This window comes from Callithrix jacchus, chromosome 20 (assembly GCF_049354715.1).
Source record: "Callithrix jacchus isolate 240 chromosome 20, calJac240_pri, whole genome shotgun sequence".
NCBI classification, from domain to species: Eukaryota; Metazoa; Chordata; class Mammalia; order Primates; family Cebidae; genus Callithrix; species Callithrix jacchus.
Genome location: NC_133521.1, coordinates 26,008,753 through 26,030,555, shown reverse-complemented (window position 1 = coordinate 26,030,555; position 21,803 = coordinate 26,008,753). Strand labels below are relative to the sequence as shown.

General features: G+C 45.8%; 1 pseudogene; it reads left to right on the top strand.

Annotated features, from left to right (window-relative positions):
* Window positions 1-16,904: 16,904 nt before the first annotated feature.
* On the top strand, window positions 16,905-21,236 carry LOC128930287 (interferon-induced transmembrane protein 3 pseudogene; annotated as a pseudogene).
* The last annotated feature ends 567 nt before the right edge of the window (window positions 21,237-21,803 follow it).

The window sequence follows — 21,803 nt, the reverse complement described above, 5'->3', positions numbered from 1 at the left end:
ACTAATGAAAAGCCAATAAACAGACATGAATTTGTGCTCTTGTAAAAAATGAATAAAATAAAAATTAAAAAGATTTAAAACTTTTGTGCTTCAAATGCACTGCTACAAAAATGAAGAAGTATGGGTCAGGTGCTGTGGCTCACACCTGTAGTGTCAGCACTATGGGAGGCCAAGGTCGGTTGATCACTTGAGGTCAGGAGTTCAAGGCCAACCTGGTCAATATGGTGAAACCCCATCTCTACCAAAAATACAAAAATTAGCGAGGTGTGGTGGTGGGCACCTGTAATCCCACCTACTCGGGGGGCTGAGGCATGAGAATGGCTTGAACCCAGGAGGCAGAGGTTGCAGTGAGCTGAGATGGCACCACTGCACTGGGCACCTAGGCAACAGAGTGAGACTGTCTCAAAAAAACAAAAATAAACGCAAAAAAAAGGGGGCAAATAACTTGAAGAGACACTTCACCAAACAAGATGTTTGGATGGCAAGTAAGCATATGAAAAGATGCTCAACATCATTAGTCATTAGAAAAATGCAAATTGAAATGACAATGAGATACTACTACACACCCACTAGAATGGCTAAAATTAAAAAGACTGATAATACCTAGTGTTGACAAGGACATGGAGCAGCTGCAACTCTCATAAACAGCTGGCAGGGATAGAAAATGGTTCAACCACTTTGGAAAACAGTTGGCAGTTTCTTTAAACATTGAACATATGCCAGTCATTCAACTTCTAGGTACTCAGCCAAGAGAAATAAAAGCACATATTCACACAAACACTTGTACATGAACGTTCATAGCAGTTTATTTGTAATAGCCCCCAAACTAGAAACAACTCGAAGTCCATTGACGAATGGGTAAACAAACCGTAGTACAGTCATATAATGGAATACTACTTAGCAATAGAAAGGTACAAACTGTTTATACAATGACATAGATGAGCCTTAAAACAATGGCACTGAGTGAAAGAAGACAGACCCAAAAAAAGTGCATGTACCGTATGATTCTACATGCATACGATTTTAGAAAATGTGAACTAATATATAGTGACTGACAGAGAGTCAGTGGTTGGCTAGGAGTAGGACAGGAGAGCAGCAAGGGGAGATTTCCATGGGCACAAGGAAAGGAGTGATGGAGATGGTCATTGTCTTGATTGTGGTGTTCATTTCATAGGGGCAGACATATGTCAAAACCCATCAAATTGTGCAGTTTACCGTACATCAATTGTGCTCAATAAAGCCATGCAAAAGAAGAAAGAGGGGAGGGAGGCAGCAGCTCCTGGCCCCACAGGGACAACCAGTCACTCCTCAGCTCTCCCAAATATACGTATGGGGTCTGTCTACAGAATCTATGAATTCACTCTCCTCTGTCATCCAGGGGTTCTTTACCAACTCAGCTACACCTCCCCAACTTGTCCCAGGTTCTTTAAGAGCAGGGACTGTGCCTTCTGTATCAAGTCTCTCCTGTTGAGAAAGCAGATGATGGCAATGATGAGGCACCTTCCGTGGGTAGCAGGAGAGGGGCTGTTCTATCACCAGGATCAGGGCTGATCACGCCTTGATCTTGGAGGAGTCCACCCAACTGTGGGGCAATAACACCACTGTCATTCCTGCCTTGTTTGTGGAATGCATGGCGACTCACTCCCTGAAGACTCCCAACATTGCTGAGGAACAGGATAAGGCAGAGGTGAGATGCTGAGCCACACTTGGCTCTGAAGGAACTGAGCCTCCAGGGCTCACCCTTCAGGTTGGGACTGTTGGACAAGACGATCCTTATGTAATCTACAGAGAACCATTTAATTCTGGAACGAGGAAGCCAATGCCGTGTGCAAGGTGCTCCTCTCACACTGCTGAACCTAGATTCCAATCTTTACCACACTGACCTGATTGAAGTCTCTGTGGCCTGTGGTCACCATCAATCTGGTTGAGGCCCCCAGAGGCTGACGACCTTACTAAGCCAAATCCGGAGCTCTCTGCCTTCTAGAAGCCAGGCCAGAATCCTGCATGACCACCAAGTCTTGGCTTTCTGAGGCCAAACACTTGACTCAACATGATGGAGCTCATTTCTGTTGCATTCAAGCACCATGAGGGCCTTCAGTAGTGATGGTTCCTATATATTTGATAAACCAAAGTATAGACTAGGCTGTGCATGCAATCCTTCTTTGATGCTGGTCCTACCAACCTCTATGATCTGCCCTCACTCCTGTGGATTTTCCTTAATAGCATTAGCCTTGATTCAAAAATCCAACCACATGGGCTGGGTCGAAGGTAGTGTGTTATCTCGGTTAATTGCTCACGGTCAGTTACAGGCTGAACTCCTTGTTCTACTCTTTCCCCCTTCTTGCCACTACACTTAACTAGTCTTAAAAAAAATCCGGCCTGGCACGGTGGCTCACGCCTGTAATCCCAGCACTTTGGGAGGCTGAGGCGGTGGATCACGAGGTCAAGAGATCGAGACCATCCTGGTCAACATGGTGAAATCCCATCTCTACTAAAAATACAACAAATTAGCTGGGCACGGTGGCGCGTGCCTGTAATCCCAGCTACTTAGAAGGCTGAGGCAGGAGAATTGCCTGAATCCAGGAGGCGGAAGTTGCAGTGAGCAGAGATCGCGCCATAGCACTCCAGCCTGGGTAACAAGAGTGAAACTCTGTCTCAAAAAAAAAAAAAAAAAATCCAACCACAAAATGGACATATGTGTTGGGTTATGTAACACTTATATGACAAAGGAATAAGTCACTTGATGAATATGTGTCCTGGGTGTTCCTTTAAATAACACACTCATCAAGCCAGGCACCGTGGCTCACACCTGCAATCCCAGAACTTTGGGAGGCCGAGAAAGGTGTATCACCTGAGGTCACGAGTTCAAGACCAGCCTGGCCAATATGGTGAAACTTCATCTCTACTAAAAATACAAAAATTAGTTGGTTGTGGTAGCAGCACCTGTAATACCAGCTACTCAGGAGGCTGAGGCAGGAGAATCACTTGAACCTGGGAGGCAGAGTTTGCAGAGAGCCAAGATTGGACCACTGCACTCCAGCCTGGGTGACAGAGCAAGATTCCATCTCAAAAAATAATAAATAAATAAACCACACACTCTGTCATGGGCATTAACAAAATAATCTGGTTTGTGGAAACTGCATGCAGGGGAATTTCCAAGTGTGCCTGGGACGTGAGGTGATGCTTCTATCGAGAGCCATCCTCTCTTCTGGGCCCTGCTAGGGCTCCATTTCCTCAGGAAGTTCCCCTGACTTTGAAAGGGGCCAAGCTGCAGAGGGGGATGATGAGTGTGTGTGGCAGTCTGCACTTCCTCTCTAGGCCATTATTGGTGCCCTGCTGACCTCCATTGACTCCACAGATCTTGCCCTGCTCTCTAGCCGGGCACAGTGGCTCTGTAGCCTTTGAGATCACCAGCCATGCTCCCAGGCACTCCTAACCAAGCTCAGCCCCTCAAATGGTGGGAAAGGCCTGGTGTTTAGATCTCGCATCCACTAGACACCAGGTGACACCACTTGGCCAAGTAACCTGGAAAATCCTGCTGAATTTTAATTGAAATCATGTGCCCAGAATGGCCACCCCAGTAAGCAAGACAAAATGAAGTGGTCTTTCCCCAGCACATGTTTCCCCAGTACCAATGCACTTGCATCTTAACAGAAGAGCTCTCATGACCACTGCACGTGGGAACACAGGATGTGAATGAGCAGGGCACTAAGGCCAACTGCAGAGTCAGATGGAGGAAGACGTAGGCTTCTGAGACCTAAGACCTATCTTTGGAGCCCTGAGGTAAGCTGTGCATTTCCATACTGGTGTGTGCATCTAAGTGGCACCGGGTGGAGGGGATCAAGGCTCTGACCCTGAGACCACCCACCTCCTTAATGAGAGCTCAGGCCCCTATCCAAATAGTCATGGGCTGCCCCTATGTGCTGACACTATGGACTCAGTGGTAAACAAGCCCCTAACCTCAAGTTCTCACAGCGTCATCTCTGTGGCATCAGCCCTGAGATATCATGAAGCAAGAACAAGCCTGGCCAGATTGGGTGCCAAAAGTAGCCCAGGTAGAACTGTGAAACTCCATCTCTTAGTGAAGGAAGAGAACTCAGGAGAGGACAGGGCAGGTCCAGACATTCCTAACTGAAGCTGCTGAGACCTTGGCCAAAACCAAACAGGGACATGCGTGTGAATTCTGGCCAGGATCAGAAAGCAGCCAAGGCTGGTCAAGCTTCAAGAGGGCCTGAACAAAGTCAGAGGCCACATCAGAGCTTCTTCTAAAACGGCAGCTCCATAGCAGCCTGGGGCCAGAGGTGCAGCAGCCTGGGCTGGGAGCAAAGGCTGGCCTTGCAGGGAAAGAACAAGAAGTGCATGAATGAGTGGAGAGGTTCAGAAGGTGGCCTGAGAGGTGGCAGAGGAGGAGGCACCCCAGTGGGCATGGAGGTGACAGCAATGGATGGGGCCATGCTGTACATCACAGCCCAGGACAGACTCTAGTCAGGACTGTGGCTCCACAGCTACCTTCCCACAAGTCCCCATCTGAGATGCCTGGAAGCCAGAGCCCCTCAGCTGCTCCAGCTGGCCTCTGGTTTCTGCTTTTCACTCACCACCTCCCTCCAAGCCACCATTTGCAGACTTCAGCCTTCTTGGCTGTGTCATCTGTGTCCAGGCTGTGGACCCCACATTGGGGTTGGGCTTCCTTGGTTTGGTTCTAGGGTAGCCCCATGTCCAGCTGTCTTTCCCATCTTCTGGCTATTGGGGTCCTACCTGACCCAGCTCTGGCCCCACCCCACATCCACCTGCCAGATTTGGTATGAGTTTTGCTGGTAATGCCTGACAAGACTTTCCATGATCCCACTTTTAAAATTATTATTATTGAGACAAAGTCTCACTTTGTCACCCAGGCTGAAGTACAGTGGCGTGATCTCGGCTTACTGGAACCCCTGCCTCCCCAGTTCAAGTGATTCTCCTGCCACAGTCTCCCAAGTAGCTGAGATTACAGGCACACACCACCATGCCCAGCTAATTTTTATATTTTTAGTAGAGACAGGGTTTTGCTATGTTGAGCAGACTGGTCTCAAACTCCTGAGCTCAAGTGATCCACCCACCTCAGCCTCCCAAAGTGCTGGGAGTACAGGCGTAAGCTACTGCGCCTGGCCCTATGATTATTATTTGAGACAGGGCCTCACTCTGTGTGATCATAGCTTGTTATAGCCTCGATCTCCTGGGCTCAAGCAATCCTCCAACCTCAGCTTCCCTAAGTGCTGGGATTACAGGTAAGAACCACTGCTCTTGTCCCTTGACCCCACTTGATGTGGGATAGTCCAGACAGGAACAAGAAGTATGTGGCTCTAGAGAAGAGGGCAAAGTGCAGGGAATCAGAAGGTTGATACTTTGGTAAAAACCAGAGACCACTCAGGAGCTGGGTTGGGAGGGGCCCAGGTCTACTGGGTAGGCACAAGCTGGAAGCAGATTTGGCTCCAGATTCAAGAGACAGAGTTCTGAAGGCAATCAAGACTGGGGCTGGGGACCTCCTGGAGACCCCAGGAGCTGAATGAGAGGTGTTGAGATTGGCTAAGCTGAGCTTGGGGCTAGGAATCTGAGAGACTGCAGGGAACTAGGCAAGTGGCTGGGGACAATTGTTAAATTTGGCATATTCCTCAGGTGGGCTCACTGTCTTCCTGTCCCTCGGCATCTCAGAAATGCTGCTGATCCCTGAAGGGTCAAGGCCAAGCAAACCAGAGAGATGGGAGAAGCCAGCAGGGTGAAGAGCCACAGTGACGGTGGGAGCTTGCCTTGCAGCCCTGGCTGGACAGGATCATCCTCAGGGCATGTCGGCCCTAGGATCTTCAAAAGGTCTCTTACCTCCTACAGACCACAAAGACACAGTAAGTCTTGTTCTGAGGAATTTTAGGTGAACTACTTCCACCTATTCATCCCAAATCTGGACCAAAGTTAGGGTGAAATATAAGACACATACTCAAGACCCCAAGATCTCAAATATCAATGAGTCAATTTAGTTTGGGAAACATGTAATCAATTCCTAAGGAGAATGTGACTCCAAACCTCCTAACAAATGAGAATGATGCCAAGATACCAACACTCAGCAGTCCTACGAGTGGGGTCTACGACCATTTGCAGCTGCATGGCCCATGCTGACTGGAGCAAAGGCCACCAGAAGGCCAGTGCTGGAGCCAGACTCTGCCACAGTCTGCTGTGGGGTCCTGGGCAGATCACTCTGCCCCTGGCCTTGGGTTCCTGATCAGCAGGACACTCACAGCTCTTGTCAGGCTGCATAGGGGAGCCCTACCCGCTAAACACGGTCACTCCCCTAGGGCTGAGCTCTGGGGAGAGGCTCTCAGGGCCATGCATCTTCTTTCACCAGAGAAACTGAACTTCCCCTAAAGCTCTGTGACTGGGGGAGCCTCAGCCATCACAGAGCACTCAGGGACTGCCTCTGAAAGCAGCCAATTCTCTCCACATGACCCTGAGTGACCAAAGACAGCCAAAAGGAGAAGAGAGAAAAAAGAACCAGACTAGAGGCATACATGCCCCCAGAAAACATGCAGCTTCCTGCCCCAGACCGCAGGGCTCAGCAGCACCCGATTCCCTGCTGTTCTTGAGAGGGACAGAATGGTGTAAGCTGGACGGGCCCTGCAGCTTCTCCACTTTGTCGCTTTGGCCAAGTGATTATCCTGCCCTGCACCTCAGCTTCCCCACTTACCAAGTAGCACGGTTGTGAAGACCAAATGTATTAAACAAAGGTCACATAACACACACCTCATGAGCGTAACTTCCCTCCCACTTCCCTTCTGACCACACCATCACCCCACCTCCAGGCAGAGCCAGCAACCGCCCCTGTTGCTCCCAAGTTTATCAGAACACAAATTAGGAGTCTGCCTCCCCAGGCTGTCAGATGAAATGGTTAAGGACTGACTGTAAAAATGAGTAGCTGCATTTCCAATAACAAAAACGTGGGTGTTCCTTGTTGCTTCCTTTACAATCTATTATTTTTTCTGGCAAACGCTACTACTAACTGCACAAAATGCAGCATTTTGGAAAGTTTCAGTGGCCAGGAATAGCAAAAAAAAAAAAAAAAAAAAAACCACCATGTCAGCCCCAATTACTTTAAAAGAAGAAAAGAAAAAGAAAACAAAACTGAAACCAAATTTATTTTTAGTAATGCTGTTCTTTGGGCAAATATTGATTTTAAAACAGCAAGAATATTTACACACACACACACAACAGGATTTCTCTTACAAAATCTTTAGCTGCTGAATCTCAGGAAATCCTGGAGTCATTTTCAAATTTTCCATTCTGACACAAAGCCAATTTCAGTTCACTTTAAGAAGAGAGTACCTTCTACTCATATGAAACAATATGAAATTGATTTTTCTATTCTCAAAATATTTGTTGAGAAAATAGTCTTATAGTCTTCAAAAGAAATCTGTTTGGAAATATTTCGAAAGTAGTTTTACGCTATTTCTTAATAGGACATTATTATTTTGATTGGAGGATTGTTTCTTTAGTCAAAAATCACCTTTACTTTTACTGGTGATTATCATGCTCACTTCATATTTCACTACATTAGACAAGGAGCCACACACTGGATCAGCCAAACAGAGCTTTACCTAGCTTAGTCTCTAGTGGGATTTTTGAACTTTTCCATCAAATCGTTTTAAACATTATTTTGGTACTCGAAACCTTAGAGACATGACTGTAACTGTCACAAACAGAAATATTATTATGTTACAGAAACATGGAGAAGAATTAGGTTAAGGGGCTGAGGCCACTGAGGAGAAAGGGACAAGCACAGACTCCAAATAGACACAAACAATAATTTGGGGATCTTTTTGCAGAAAGATGCCACCTGTGCCAGTGAAACTCAATACATGAAACACATGCACCAGCGTCTCCAGCAAATCCAGGCTATGACAGGTGAGGGGGTCTTGGGCACTGGGTCTGAGGAGTGAATCAGGCAGCTGCACGGGGCCCCGAGCTTGAAGCTAGTGCTCTGCAGTCACCATCTCAAAATCCTTAATAATTCTATCTTTGAGTTTGTGTTTTCTAAGTGACAGCTGATGGGACAACACCTAGCAAGCTGGGAGCAAAGAAAAGGAAGAAGGTATCTGAATTGAGCAGGGGCACTTGTGCCTTTTCCTTTGGTTAGAACGCTGGGGACTATGTTGTGTGCCTGTAGAACGTGCAGCCTTTAGTGAGCAACTTGGCATTAACTAGTAAAATTCAAGGTGCATGCAGAGCCTGGAGAAATCCCTGCATGTGTGCATGAGGAGACCAGCATGAGAGTGTTACAGCAGCAGTACGGGAAACATCTCAAAATTAAACAATCTTAATGTTCATCAAGGGAATGGGGATGGGAGTATATCCATGCAGCAGGAAACCATAGACCTGTGAAGACAAATCAAGCAGAGCTACCTGTGTCAAGATGGAGGACTCTAGAATGCAATATGGAGCAGCCCTGCAGGCACACAACCTTTACAGGCCACAGCTCTATGTCCTCCAAGTTGGCCGAGTCTTGGAGCAGGGAAGGGCTTGGCCTCCTATACGGTAATGTGGGAATCAACTACAAGACCGACCTACATCCGATCCACCAAGGGTCCAACGCCTGAGTTTCCACCATTAGAAATTTGCTACCCTGGGTCAAGGCTATGCACTCTGTAGGCAATCAGAGAGACCAGTGGTTTCATTCTGCAGAGCTCTGCTGAGCAGCTACGGGTCACACTTGAACCTCCTCCCACTAAAAAGCTCCTGGAAGGAAGCTGATGGGCAGGAAGGCTGAGCAGCAGGATCAGGCCTAAATTGGAAGCACAATAATATTTAAGGATGGGTCCGATGACAAGAGGTCAGAGGAGGCAGTTGGAAAGCATCAGGAAACAAAAATGCCAATGAAATTACAAGAATTTTAAGAAGGAGTTGCAGAAACTGGTCAAATATCAGGAGGTAGGTAAATTCAGGTAAGATCAAAAATATGTCATTTAATAATCTGACAAAAAGTCACTAGTAACCTTAGTGGGGACAGTTTGAGTAGACTGATGGGGGTAGAACCCATACTTGGTGGGAAGTAAAAGAAGCTGAGGAAAAAGAGGCACAAAATTCAGGCTCCTTTCAAGAAGGGCAGGGTGGGAGCTCTGAGGGCAGACAGGGTGGAGGTTTTCTAGAGTGAAAAAGAATTATGCTTGTGGGGTGAAGGAAAGGAACCACACAAGGGAAGAATCAGAGAAAGAGGAGTAATTTACTGAACTGGATCCTGGAGGAGGCAAGAGAAGGTGGGAGAGGGAGCTTGGTCTTGGAAATACCATGTGGATCCTGTTAGAAGCAAAGAAAAGAGCAGTGAGCCTGGTGTGCTTCACTCTCCCAGGGAGGGAGACGTTATGCTCACTGGAGACAGAGATAGGGGCAGGGTGGACAATGTGAGGAGAGTTGGCCACTGCCATCGTGGGGGAATGGACTTAGAGTCTAAGCAGGTGTAAATAAAAGGACCAGCAAAGAGCTGGCTGAGTTGGAAACCACATCTCTTTACTGGTGCTAATTTTCTTTTGTCCCAGTAGAACTCGACAGCCCTGAAGCCCTCCAGAGAAGCTGGAAGGCTCAATTATTCCTGACTGGGGTAGGCAGGGAAGGTACAGCTGGTCATGGGGCTTATGGCCACTGAGAGCTCTGGTTAGACAATAGCAGCTCTGGGGACACTTGGGGTTGACAAACAAAATAGACTTTGCCAGTTTTCTTTTCTAACAGAGACCATAATCTGTTATAACTTTAAAAAGTTAAATCGAAAAATAGAAAAAATGTTAAATAGAAAAGCAATTAGAATGGCTGGAGTTGAAGTTTTCAACACTAAAGTAGCAGCCTGCACCCCACCTTGCTCTGAGTCACTGGCCAGGGTCAAGTGCCTTCTATGGGCACATGGCCTTGCCAACCCTCAGCTCTTGGCCTCGGGTCTGCCCTACAAACCCAGAGGTCATAGGGGGATGAGATTCTTATCTTTACTTCCACCCCAGTCCTTGTAGGCGACTGCTTCTGCAGGTGCTTAAGAAGAAAAGTTTACAAGTTCCTCAAATGTGGCATTTGGGTTAACCTGTTGACCTACTGAAAAATTGACTGGATGGAAAACCATTATGTCCAGCCACTGTTTTTTTTTTTTTTTTTGAGACAGAGTCTGGCTCTATCACCCAGGCTGGAGTGCAATTATGCGACCTTGGCTCACTGCAGCCTCTGCCTCCTGGGTTCAAGCAACTCTCCTGCTGTCTCAGCCTCCAGAGTGGCTGGGATTATAGGCGCCCACCACTACACCTGGCTAATTTTGCATTTTTAGTAGAGATGGGGTTTCACCACGTTGGCCAGGCTGGTCTAGAACACCTGACCTCAGGTGATCCACCCACCGCAGCCTCCCGAAGTGCTGGGATTACAGGCGTGAACCACTGTGCCTGGGCTTGCCAGTGCTTTCTGAATAGGGAACATGCTGCTGGACACTGCATCAGTTTTCTAAGCCTGGTAAATACCTTTAAGAAATTTTTTCAGTTTTTCAGAATTTTATTTATAGGTCTGTCTTTAGTTTTATAACTTTTAAGTCACTTTTAGCCAATTATTTCTGCTTGGCACTGTTTATACTTGTAAAAATAATTATTTAAATATCCAATGATAGAATCTGTTCATAGTTCCCTTTATTTTTTTCTTATTAGAAAAGCAGAATTTTGACCAGGTACAGTGCCTCATTCCTACAATCCCGAAGGCAGGAGGATCACTTGAAGCCAGGAGTTTGAGACAAGCCTGGGCAACAGAGTGAAATCACATCTCTACAGAATATTTTAAAATTAGCCAGGCATGGTGGTATGTACCTGTAGTCCCAGCTACTCAGGAGGCTGAGGTGAGAGAATCGCTTGAGTCCAGGAAGCTGTAGTGAGCCATGCTCATGCCACTGCACTCCAGCCTGGGTGACTGACAGTGAGACCCTGTCTCTAAAAAAAAAAAGAAAAGAAATGTATATTCATAACAGAAAAATTAAAAAGCAGAGAAGCGGCCAAGTGTGGTGGATCACACCTGTAATCCCAGTACTTTGAGAGGCTGAGATGGGCAGATCACTTGAGGTCAGGAGCTCAAGATCAGCCTGGCTAACATGGCAAAACCCCATCTCTACCAAAAGAAATACAAAAATTAGCTGGGTTTGGTGGTGTGCATCTGTAATCCCAGCTACTAGGGAGGCTGAGGCAGGAGAGTCACTTGAACCCGGGAGGTGGAGATTGCAGTGAGCCGAGATCATGCCACTGCACTCCAGCCTGGGTGACAGAGCAAGACTCCATCTCAAAAGAAAAAGAAAAAAAAGCAGAGAAGCAAAAGGAGAAATGAAGGATGTGTTTATTATCTCTTAGAGATGGCCACTGTTAATTAATACTGAGAAATACATCTTCTAGTTCCTTCTCTAAGACTGTATATAAAGAGTCCACATCATATTTTCTTTTTGCAACCATTTATAATTGCTTTAAGGAATCCAGCTCTGACAGGGCTCAAGTTCTCCCTACCCACCCATCTGCTTTGTGCCCTAAGAAAGGGGTGTTGGAAGCAAGAGTTGAGGGTGCTGTGAGGATAGCATAATGAGGAGACAGACACATGGGCTCCCTTTGGAAGGTGAAGTGGCCGCATCTGCTTCAGGGACCGCAGCTCTGTCACTGAATAACCATTCTAACAACCACTCCTGGACATCTGTGAATAATCTGGAACCTTATAATTTGTGCTTTTGGAGAGTTTGACAAAGACATGATGGCTCCCTCAACCAGGGTCACTCAACTTATGGCTGAGCAGAGCTAGTGAAACTTGTACTTGGCCATAAACACACTAGGAGCAAAGTTTGAAAGATTAAACAAGTGAAAATATCAACAACCATTCTAAATGGTTGTTACCCTGTAATAACATGGTAAGGGCATCCCTTTCCTCATGGAGCAGGCCAAGGTACAGCCAGCAGTAACGGTGTGGGTGTCCAGCTGCCCCTGAAGATTCTGGGACAAGAACTAGACAAAGGTCAGTGAAGAAATCTAAACCAGCAGCTTTTCAGCCCACAGGGCTGCACCATGAGTGGGCAGCAGTGAGGCAGGACAGAACCAAGGTGGGTATAGTTGTGGCACTGCAGATTGGGGTCAAATCAGCAGACATGTCTCAAGACCAGTGTACCTTAGGGTCCCACAGCTCAGAAAACACTGTTTGGAGACAAAAAAAAAAAGTCACATACCCCTTATACAATGAGAAGTAAGGGTCTACTTGGACTTGGGAGGGACATTACACTTTATGCCTATATGCCTAGCTGCAAGGCCTGCTAGGGGAGAAGGGTTAGAAAGTCCTCCAGAAGCAAACTGGAAAGTTCTCGAGAAACAAAGTGGAGTGTGGGCCAGAAAAGGGCCAAGACAGAGGCCGTGGGAAAGCCAGGCCAGCGGGGGCATGCAAACTGCAGACAGGACCACAGATTTGGTCTCACAAGGTCCTGGGAACTGGACAGCTTGAGAATTTGAGGATAGGGATCTTACGAAGTTTGAATGAGCTGTGGGTCCTCCAGGAGAATCTGGTCCACAAATGGAGAAGAAAGATGAGACTTGCAGAATGAGGATGATGCAGCCCCCACCTCTATCCATTCCTTACTCTACAGACGACGAAACTCACTGCCCAAGGGATCCAGGGGAAAGGGGGCCCAGGGAGCTCAAGGAAGAGGCATGGGTGGCAGTAGAAAGGAGAGAGGCTTCAGACTATGATGGGGTAGTCACTTTAATGGTACAGTAGGGAGTAATGAAGTCACCTTCTAAAGCTCTGGTTCTCAGGGTGGGAGCTGAGCTCATTGGCCCTGATTTGCTAGGCCAACTTGGTGGAGGTCTGCATGTGCCTAGGAGCTTAAGATGCACACCTGGGGTGGAGCTGGGATGACTTCATCATCCAGGCAGTACTGAAGGCCAAGGCTCAAAGAGGACAGGCTGATTTCCTGACTTAAGAGAACAATCAGGGCAGTCTCAGCCCCCATTCCAGCTTCACTTGAGGTTCCAGTCTACTGGCTTAGGCTCCAGGCTCTATGCAGGAAAATTCCTGCCGGAGATGGGGACAGGGCTCTGTCTTAGTCCCATTTTCTATTGCTATAACTGAATACCTGAAACTGGGTAACTTATAAAGAAAAGAATGTATTTCTTACAGTTTTGGAGGCTGGTAAGTCCAAGAACAGGAAGCCACATCTGGTCACCTTCTGGTGAGGGCCTTGTGATGTGTCACAACATGGCAGAAGGCATCACAGGGCAAGAGGGGTGCACTGAGAGCCAAACTGGCTTTTATAACATTAATCAATTAATCTGTTAACCCATTAATCCAGAGTCCTCATAACCCAGTCATGTCTTAAAGCCTCCACCTCTTAATATTGTTACACTGAAGATTAAGTTGCAATAGAGAGTTTTGGATCCGACAACCTACTCTTGCTCACCAGAGTTCATTCCTCTTCCTCTGCCTGCTTGACCCACTTGGGGAATGAGGGATGCTCCAGACCCTCCAAGATACTGCCTTCCTGTGCCCACAGTTGAGTCCTATGATCCTTGCCCTTTCAGCCTTCAATAAAGAAGACAGACATGAGGAGTTTCTTTCATGCTCCTAGGACACAGAAGTGGGCCATATTCCCCATGCAGTCTCTAAGAAAATTGTGAGTAAACTGGTCTCAGGAGGTGGTTACATGGTATATATGGAGAGCAGAGCCTCAGACAAGAAAGGATTCTTATCTTGGTTCTATCCTATTCCAGACCTTAAGAAAGTCTCCTAATTTCTATAATTCTCCTATTTCTTGTTTATACCTTGCTTTGCAGAGTATAAAGATTAAACTGAGGCTATGTAGGTAAAACACCTGGCATGTTACCTGGTATATAGGTGGTGCCCACTAAATATTAATTTATTTATCTCCCAGGCTAGTGGGCTCACTATGCCTTTTTAGACCTGCTAGGGCCTGAGCAAGAACATCCCAGAAATGGGGGTGAACAACATTTATTCAACCAACATACTCACAAAGTCTCTGTGCACTGAGCACACTGGATATCAACTTCACTTAAAAGATTTTTCTTGAAAATAATTATTTTGATAGTAAGATGAATATTCTGGGCTGGATGTAGTGTCTCACACCTGTAATCCAAGCACTTTGGGAGGCCAAGGCAGGCGGATCACTGAGGTCAGGAGTTCAAGACCAGCCAAGTCAACATGGTGAAAACCCGTCTCTACTAAAAATACAAAAATTAGCCAGGCATGGTGGCACACACCTATAATCCCAGCTACTTGGGAGGCTGAGGCAGGAGAACCACTTGAACCCAGGAGGTGGAGTTTGCTTAAACCTGGGAAGCCGAGGCTGCAGTAAGCTGAGATTGTACCACTGCACTCCAGCCTGGGAGATAGAACGAGATTCTGTCTCAAAAAAAAAAAAAAAAAGTAAAGACTATGTTCCTCTTGCCTAGCTGTTTCCTAATAATTTTTCATTTTGAATTCAAATTCAAAATTCAAAGCAGAAAGTCACAGAATGTCTTTCGGTAGAACAGGAGGCTAGAAATGCAATAACTCATGCATATTGCTCTTTATCAGGCTGAATCAAATTCAGATTTATACTTAGGGTTACATGATCAGATGAAATTGCTTTAGAGGCAGAGCTATTTATTCAATGTACTTTACATATTGTTAAGGCTATCTTCTTATGAATCAAAATCACACAAAAATTAGAAAAACAGCTAGTAAGATAAAGGGAAACAAAATTCAAAGCCAAGAACTTGGGAGAGCACATTATGCCCCCCAAACAACTTAATAACCCAAGGAAGTAGCACCAGATGTGGGACTGTACTGTTAACTCATTCAACAAGTAGTTCAATGTTTACTATGCCCTAGGCACTGGGAACTCAGCAGTAAACAAAATTAGCAAAACTTTCTACTGTCAGGAAGCTTGCATTCTAGTCCGAGGAGGAAACAGAATATTCCCATTCAGTAATATAATTCTTAGCATAGTAGTAGTAGTGCTGTTTCTGCTGTTTTGTTTTCTTGCCATTTTCCTTGGGGAAAGGGAACTTTCTACCAATCCCCTTCAAAAGTTTGTGGTCAGGTTGATGATTTCTTGCCATGCCCTTGCCTGGATAACAGAACCTTGGGAGTCAAACAAAGAATTGGAGCGCTACCTGTAGTGATTCTTCCAAGGACTTAGCTGTACAAAATGGTTCAGAAGTTCCTAAAGGAAGAAGTTGAAGTACCCCCAGGAACAAATGGGGTAGAGAACCAAGCCAGAGAATGGGAGACCAGGAGCTGCCATGATGGGCTACTAGGACAAGCAGAAACAGGAGTGGGACTGACAGGGAGAAGCAAATTTTAGTTCCATGTGAGGAAAAGCATTTCAAAAACTAGAGCCTCCCCACAGTGGAATGGGCTGATGGAAGAGCAGTTTTCAGTCTCTGAGGGTAGATAAACAGACATTTAATGGCTATATGACCTTGGACTAGTCCTGTAACCCTGTGGGCATCAGTTTCCTTGTAAAATGGGGAATTCTGTGTGTATGTGTGTGTGTGTGTTTTTTTTTTTGAGACGGAGTTTTGCTCTTGTTGCCAGGCTGGAGTGCAATGACGTGATCTCGGCTCACCACAACCTCTGTCTCCCGGGTTCAAGCAATTCTCCTGCCTCAGTCTCCCAAGTAGCTGAGATTATAGGCATGTGCCACCATGCCCTGCTAATTTTGTATTTTTAGTAGAGAGGGGGTTTCTCCATGTTGATCAGGCTGGTCTTGAACTCGAAACTTTAAGTGATCTGCCTGCCTCGGCCTCCCAAAGTGCTAGAATTACAGGCATGAGCCATCCTGCCCAACCGGGAATTCTTATATAATGGTACCTAGTTCACAGTGTTGTGGCTAAGATTAAATAATAGAAAGTACATAAAATGTTGGAGCACTGCCTGACACAAAGTAACTTAGGCACTGAAAGGCTATTGATCAGATGATGCTTAAGAATGCATACTCTCTGTTGTTTTTGTAATGGGTTTTATTTTAATTGGTATCAAAACAATATTATAGACATATTTGCCAAGAAAATTAAAATCTGTAGTTGTGCTCTTAACATAACAAAAACCAATCAGTCACAGAGACCAAACAGAACCTACAGTTCCCTATGAGGATCCCTCTGAACGATGCTACCATATTTCTGAAATGACTGTGGTCCAACCCCAATACATGACCCCTTGCTGCTTTGGACACATGTGATCTCAGGCCTCCCTGCAGGTGTGCCAGGGTACTGGGCAAAGGCAGGTATCTGGCCATACCAGTGTGCGGTGTACACTGGGATCAGGGAATGCCTTAAGGCAAGAATATCCACCAGCCCAAACACACACTCCCCAGCAGTTTGTTTCCTTTTTAACCTGAAAGCAAGACTCTGGATTTTCCCCTAATTTATTTCAACCTGCTTGTAATAAGGTTACTTATTGCAAGTAACTCTCCTGACCAGGTAACAGTGCCGGCCTCAGCCCACAGCACTGATGGACCCAGGTGTCAGCCTGAGGGAAGCAAAGAATTGAATCCCAACTCACCCAGGATGGCTTCTGGGTTCCAGGGGCGGAAGGCATATCCAAGCAGGTGTTCTTTTCCACCCTCTGTGAGAACGCCCTACAGGCAGCTGCAAATCCCCAGATGACCTGCTTATATCCTAGCCCTACTTCCCAGCCCTGACTGTTGGTAATGGTCCAAGGGTCAGACAGGCAGGCACCCAATCTGCTTGTGTGTGCAGCAAACCCTCTGGCCTCTGCCATCCCCACATCAAGCTCATGTGGCTCTGCTCACACCTGCTTTAGGATCAATGACCAGCCTTTAACTGTCAAGCCAATGTCCAGTCCCAAAGTTCTTTCTAGTCCACCCTCCCTCAACCAGCTCTCCGGGCATGCTAGACCTGTCTGAACTCTCAGCAGGTATGGAACTCAAGCCTATCCCTCCCAGTGCCCTCACCCTTACTACTTAAGAATGAAAATCTCAAACAATATCTTCTCTCATGTAGTGCTTAGCACTTTTCAATGCACTCTTCATATCCTGTACATATTGGTTAGGATTTTTAGTTGCAAGCAAAAATACCTTTGGCTGTGGTGCATAGCAAAGGAATTTATTTAAAAGATAGTGAGTAGAAAAAAAAGGAAAAAAGATAGCGAGTAGCTCATAAAGTCTCCAGTAGGCTACATGAACCAGGCTTGGAATCACACAGTCAGGAACAATGCCCAAAGTTCCAACTCAGCACTGATCTAAGAAGACATTATTGTGACCACCAAGGCTGGAATATTGTTCCCCTGACCCACACCATAGACAAGCCCATGCTGGATGTTACCCATAAAACTGTTGTCACTGGTAACTGAGATCATACCCATCGAATCACTAAAAGGGTTGCTAAGCAGGCCCTGCCCCTTTGCTGTCTTGTGCTTCCAACTCAAAATTGATGAAGGGAGCCAATAGCAGGTATGGTTTGTCAGGCCAGAGAAGCCTGAGCCTCAGGCCAGTGCCCATGCCCTAGGTGCAAAGGAATATGGCTCTACCTCATGACACATGGAATTCCTCAAGCACAGAAAGGAGGCTCAGATGTCAGGCAACCAAAATGAGTGACACATGTCTAAACTTGCATCTCACAGTCAATCATCACACCTACATGTGAAGCTGTCAGGATGACTCTTATTTCCTTTTCAGATAGGAGGAGGGGGGCCAGGGCAGCGTCTCTACAAGCCGGTTGAAATAAATTAGGGAAAAAACCAAAGTCTTGCTTTCAGGTTAAAAAAAAAACAACAAAACTGCAGGCATGTAGGATAAGAGGAACTACATTTGGCTGCAAGTCACATCAAGATCTCAGAATCTCAGCTTACCATAAGCTTCACATGAACCCAGCTGGAGAGGCTGCTGACTCGGCCACTGTGAAGTCTTATGGCTGGAACAGGGTCCTGGCCTCTGGGCCTGCTAGACTTCACCTGAGGTTCAACATTCTAGGCTGGCCACATATTTGCTGAGATAGGCAGTCATGGTGGAGGAGGTTCCGTAACACTTGATGCGTGGCCCTTGCTGCTCCTGAGGGCAGAACCAGGTCACATGAAAGCCACAGGGGATAGGCCAGGCTGAGGCAGGTGGGTCACCTGAGGTCAGGAGTTCGAGACAGACTGGCCAATATGGTGAAACCTCATCTCTACAAAAAATATAACAATTAGCCAGGTGTGGTGGTACACATCTGTAATCTCAGCTACTTGGGAGGCTGAGGCAGGAAAATCACTTGAACCCAGGAGGCAGAGGTTGCAGTGAGCAGAGATCGCGCCATTGCACTCTAGCCTGGGCGACAGAGTGAGATTCTGTCTCAAAAAAAAAAAAAAAAGAAGAAGAAGAAAAGAAAACCACAGGGGAAAGTGCCAGCTCAACACCTGAAGTGCAGGGCAAAGACTGGACAAGCTGTCCCATGAGGTGTCAAGGTCATTACCAGGGGTGTGTAAGCAGAGGCCGGAAAGCCATCTGTCCAAAATTTTAGTTGAACTAGATAATGAATGTAGGCCCTTCCAACTCTAAGATATTATGATAAGCTTCCGCTATGTGCTAAACATTGGGCACAATCTACAAGGAAGGACACTGGCCTTCCAAGAGCCTCCCAGCTACCTACTGAACTGATGACCAAAAAAAAAAAAGAAAGAAAGAAAAGAAAAAGGTGCATCCTTACTAGACATTAATTACACATCAAAATAAAAGGAAGGATCATTTTATACTCTACATTAGGAAAAACTGAATGTAATGCCCAATGTTGGTAAGGCTGCAATAAAGCTGAAACATTCATTCATACTGGTGTTTAGGTAAAATGGGTACTACCCTTTTTAAAAGCAATGTGGGGTGTGGTGGCTCACGCCTGTGATCCACTTGAGATCAGGAGTTTGAGAGCCGTCTTGCCAACATAGTGAAACTCGTCTCTACTGAAAATACAAAAGTTAGCTGGGCGTGGTGGCAGGTGCCTATAACACGAGCTCCTCGGGAGGCTGAGGCACAAGAATCACTTGAACCCAGGAGGTAGAGGTTGCAGTGAGCCAAGATAGTACCACTGTACTCCAGCCTGGGCAACAAAGGGAGACTGTCTCAAAAAAAAAAAAAAGTATTGGGGAGGATGTGCTGTTATTCTTATTCAAAGTGTTTTGCTGAGTACTTTTTATGTACCAGATACTATTCTACATGCTGTGAGTATTGCAGTGAACAAAGAAAAAATCTCTACCCTGATGGAGAGCTTATTATACTGGGTCACTGAAGAGTTGGGAGTGCATAGAGACAGACAATAAAAAAAATAAGAGAATGTATATATCAGATGGTGACAAGTGCTACTGACCAAAAAAAAAAAAAAAAAAAAATCAGGCAAGGGTGATAGAGAGTGTCAAGAGACAAAAGGGTGCCATTTTATAGGATGGTCATGAGCATATTTGGGGAAAGAGCTTCCAAGCGAAGAAAACAGCAAGTAAAAAGGCACTGAGGCCAGAGAGTTTGGCGCAATCAAAGAAGATCAAGGTACTGGAGCAGAAAGAGTCTAGAGGAGGAGTCAGTGAGGCTACAAGAGTCAAAGTCCATGCCCTGTAGGCCACCATAAGGACTTTAGGGTTTGCTCTCAATGACACAGAAAAGCTGCTAAGAGCAGAAGTGTGACATGATCTGATTTGGGTTTTAGAAGAGTCACCCCTCTTGTAAGAATATTTTATGAAAGTTTAGGATAAAAAGGAAGAATTTTAAACATTGATCAAATTATCATAACATTTGTGAATTGATTCCCAGAACATATTCTGAGCTGCCCCCAACCCCACTTCAAGGGGCTGGAATAGCAGGCCTGTTTCAAGATTACAAAGACATATCAACCATACGAAAATATTTTAAAATAACATTTTTTCAATGATAGGGATCGCTCAAAGCAATTAACTGATTTTGTCCTTTTTTCTTTAGACATTATGGAGATTGTTTTTCTTAATTAACATTTAGATGCCCGTTTCATATTCTATACCAAGTCCTGTAATTGCAAACTGAGCTCCTGCTTGGGAAATCCTAAAGTTGGCTGCTTATTTGACTTGTCTTAAATATCCCACGCACAGCACTTCAGCAACATCACTCACAATCCAGCATTATTGACAGGAGACCCTCGTGGGAAGTCTAAATCTGCTGGCAAGATTATTTGAAAAACTAATAAAATCCTTGTAATCCCTTTCAAGGATGCAGAGAGGAAAATGGCTGCATTTCAAATTCATGGCATTTCAAAGGCATGAATTAAGCTCTAAGCTCTCTACATTTGGAAAAAAATAAATCAACACAAGTTCTCTAATTTATGTTCTAAACTGAGAAAACAAATCGTTGCTAAGAAATAAAATTTGCAAAAAATATTCAAATTTGTTGCTGAAACATATTTTCCAGTTGATATGCACATACTTCAATCTACCAACTATAACAAAATATAAATTACAGGAATCACTACTGTTGAACTTGGTTGATACAACTTTACCATGAAATCTGGAGACACTTTTTGGTTTGGCTAATTTTATTCTGACATTCTGCCTTTTAGGTATGTACAAAACTGATCATGTGTAGTTGATGTTGACATAAGACTTCTGTGAAAATGTATGAGAGGCCAGGCACGGTGACTCACACCTATAATCCCAGCACTTTGGGAGGCCGAGGCAGGTGGATCACCTGAGGTCAGGAGTTCAAGACCAGCCTGGCCAGCGTGGTGATTCCCTGTCTCTACTAAAAATACAAAAATTAGAGAAACCAAAACTAGTGGGGAAAGGGAGGGCCCACTGAAAACCATCCCAGCAACCCGACCACAGCTGGTTTTCCCTGGACACAATGAACCACAGTCCAAACCTACTTCACTCCTGCCAACACTGACTGTCCCCCCAACTATGAGATGCTGAAGGAGGAGCATGAAGTAGATGTGCAGTGGGCACCCCCCCATAACCTGGCTCCCCCAACATCTACCATGATCCACATCTGCAGTGAGACCTCCATGCCCGACCATGTCGTCTGGTCCCAATTCAATGCCCTCTTCATGAACTTCTGCTGCCTGGGCTTCATAGCATTCACCTACTCCATCAAATCTAGGGACAGGAAGATGGTTGGTGACCTGACCGGGGCCCAGGCCTATGCCTCTACCGACAAGTGCCTGAACATCTGGGCCCTGATTTTGGGCATCTTCATGACCATTCTGCTTATCATCATCCCAGTATTGACCTTGTAAGTCTATCAATAAGTCTATCAATAGATCAAGAGGAATCATCCCGGCCAGGAGCTCTGCCCATGACCTGTTTCCTACATACTCCACCTTCCATTCCTTGCCCTGCCCCCAAGCTGAGTCCTGTATCCTCATACACTTTTCTACAGTGGCTTTCAATAACATGCATGTATTCCTGGTTAAAAAATTAAAAACCATACACACACACACAAATTAGCCAGGTGTGCTGGTGCACCCCTGTAATCCCAGCTACTCAGGTGGCTGAGGTGGGCGAATTGCTGGAACCTGAGAGGCAGAGGCTGCAGTGAGCCAAGATTGTACCACTGCACTCCAGCCTGGGTGACAGAGTGAGACCCCATCTCAAAAAAAGAAAAAGCAAAGAAAATGTATGAGAAAGCTCATTGCCTTGCTTCCTCCTCACCCTACCTATCTTAGGCAAGAGAGCTTTTCCTTAGCACCCCAATATCTTGGTTTATGTGACTCTCATGTCAGAGGGCTCTGTATGCCATCCCTCCTCCTTGCCATCATTCTCAGCCCAGAATACCAAGCTCTTCAGGACCCAGCCCTGGTCAA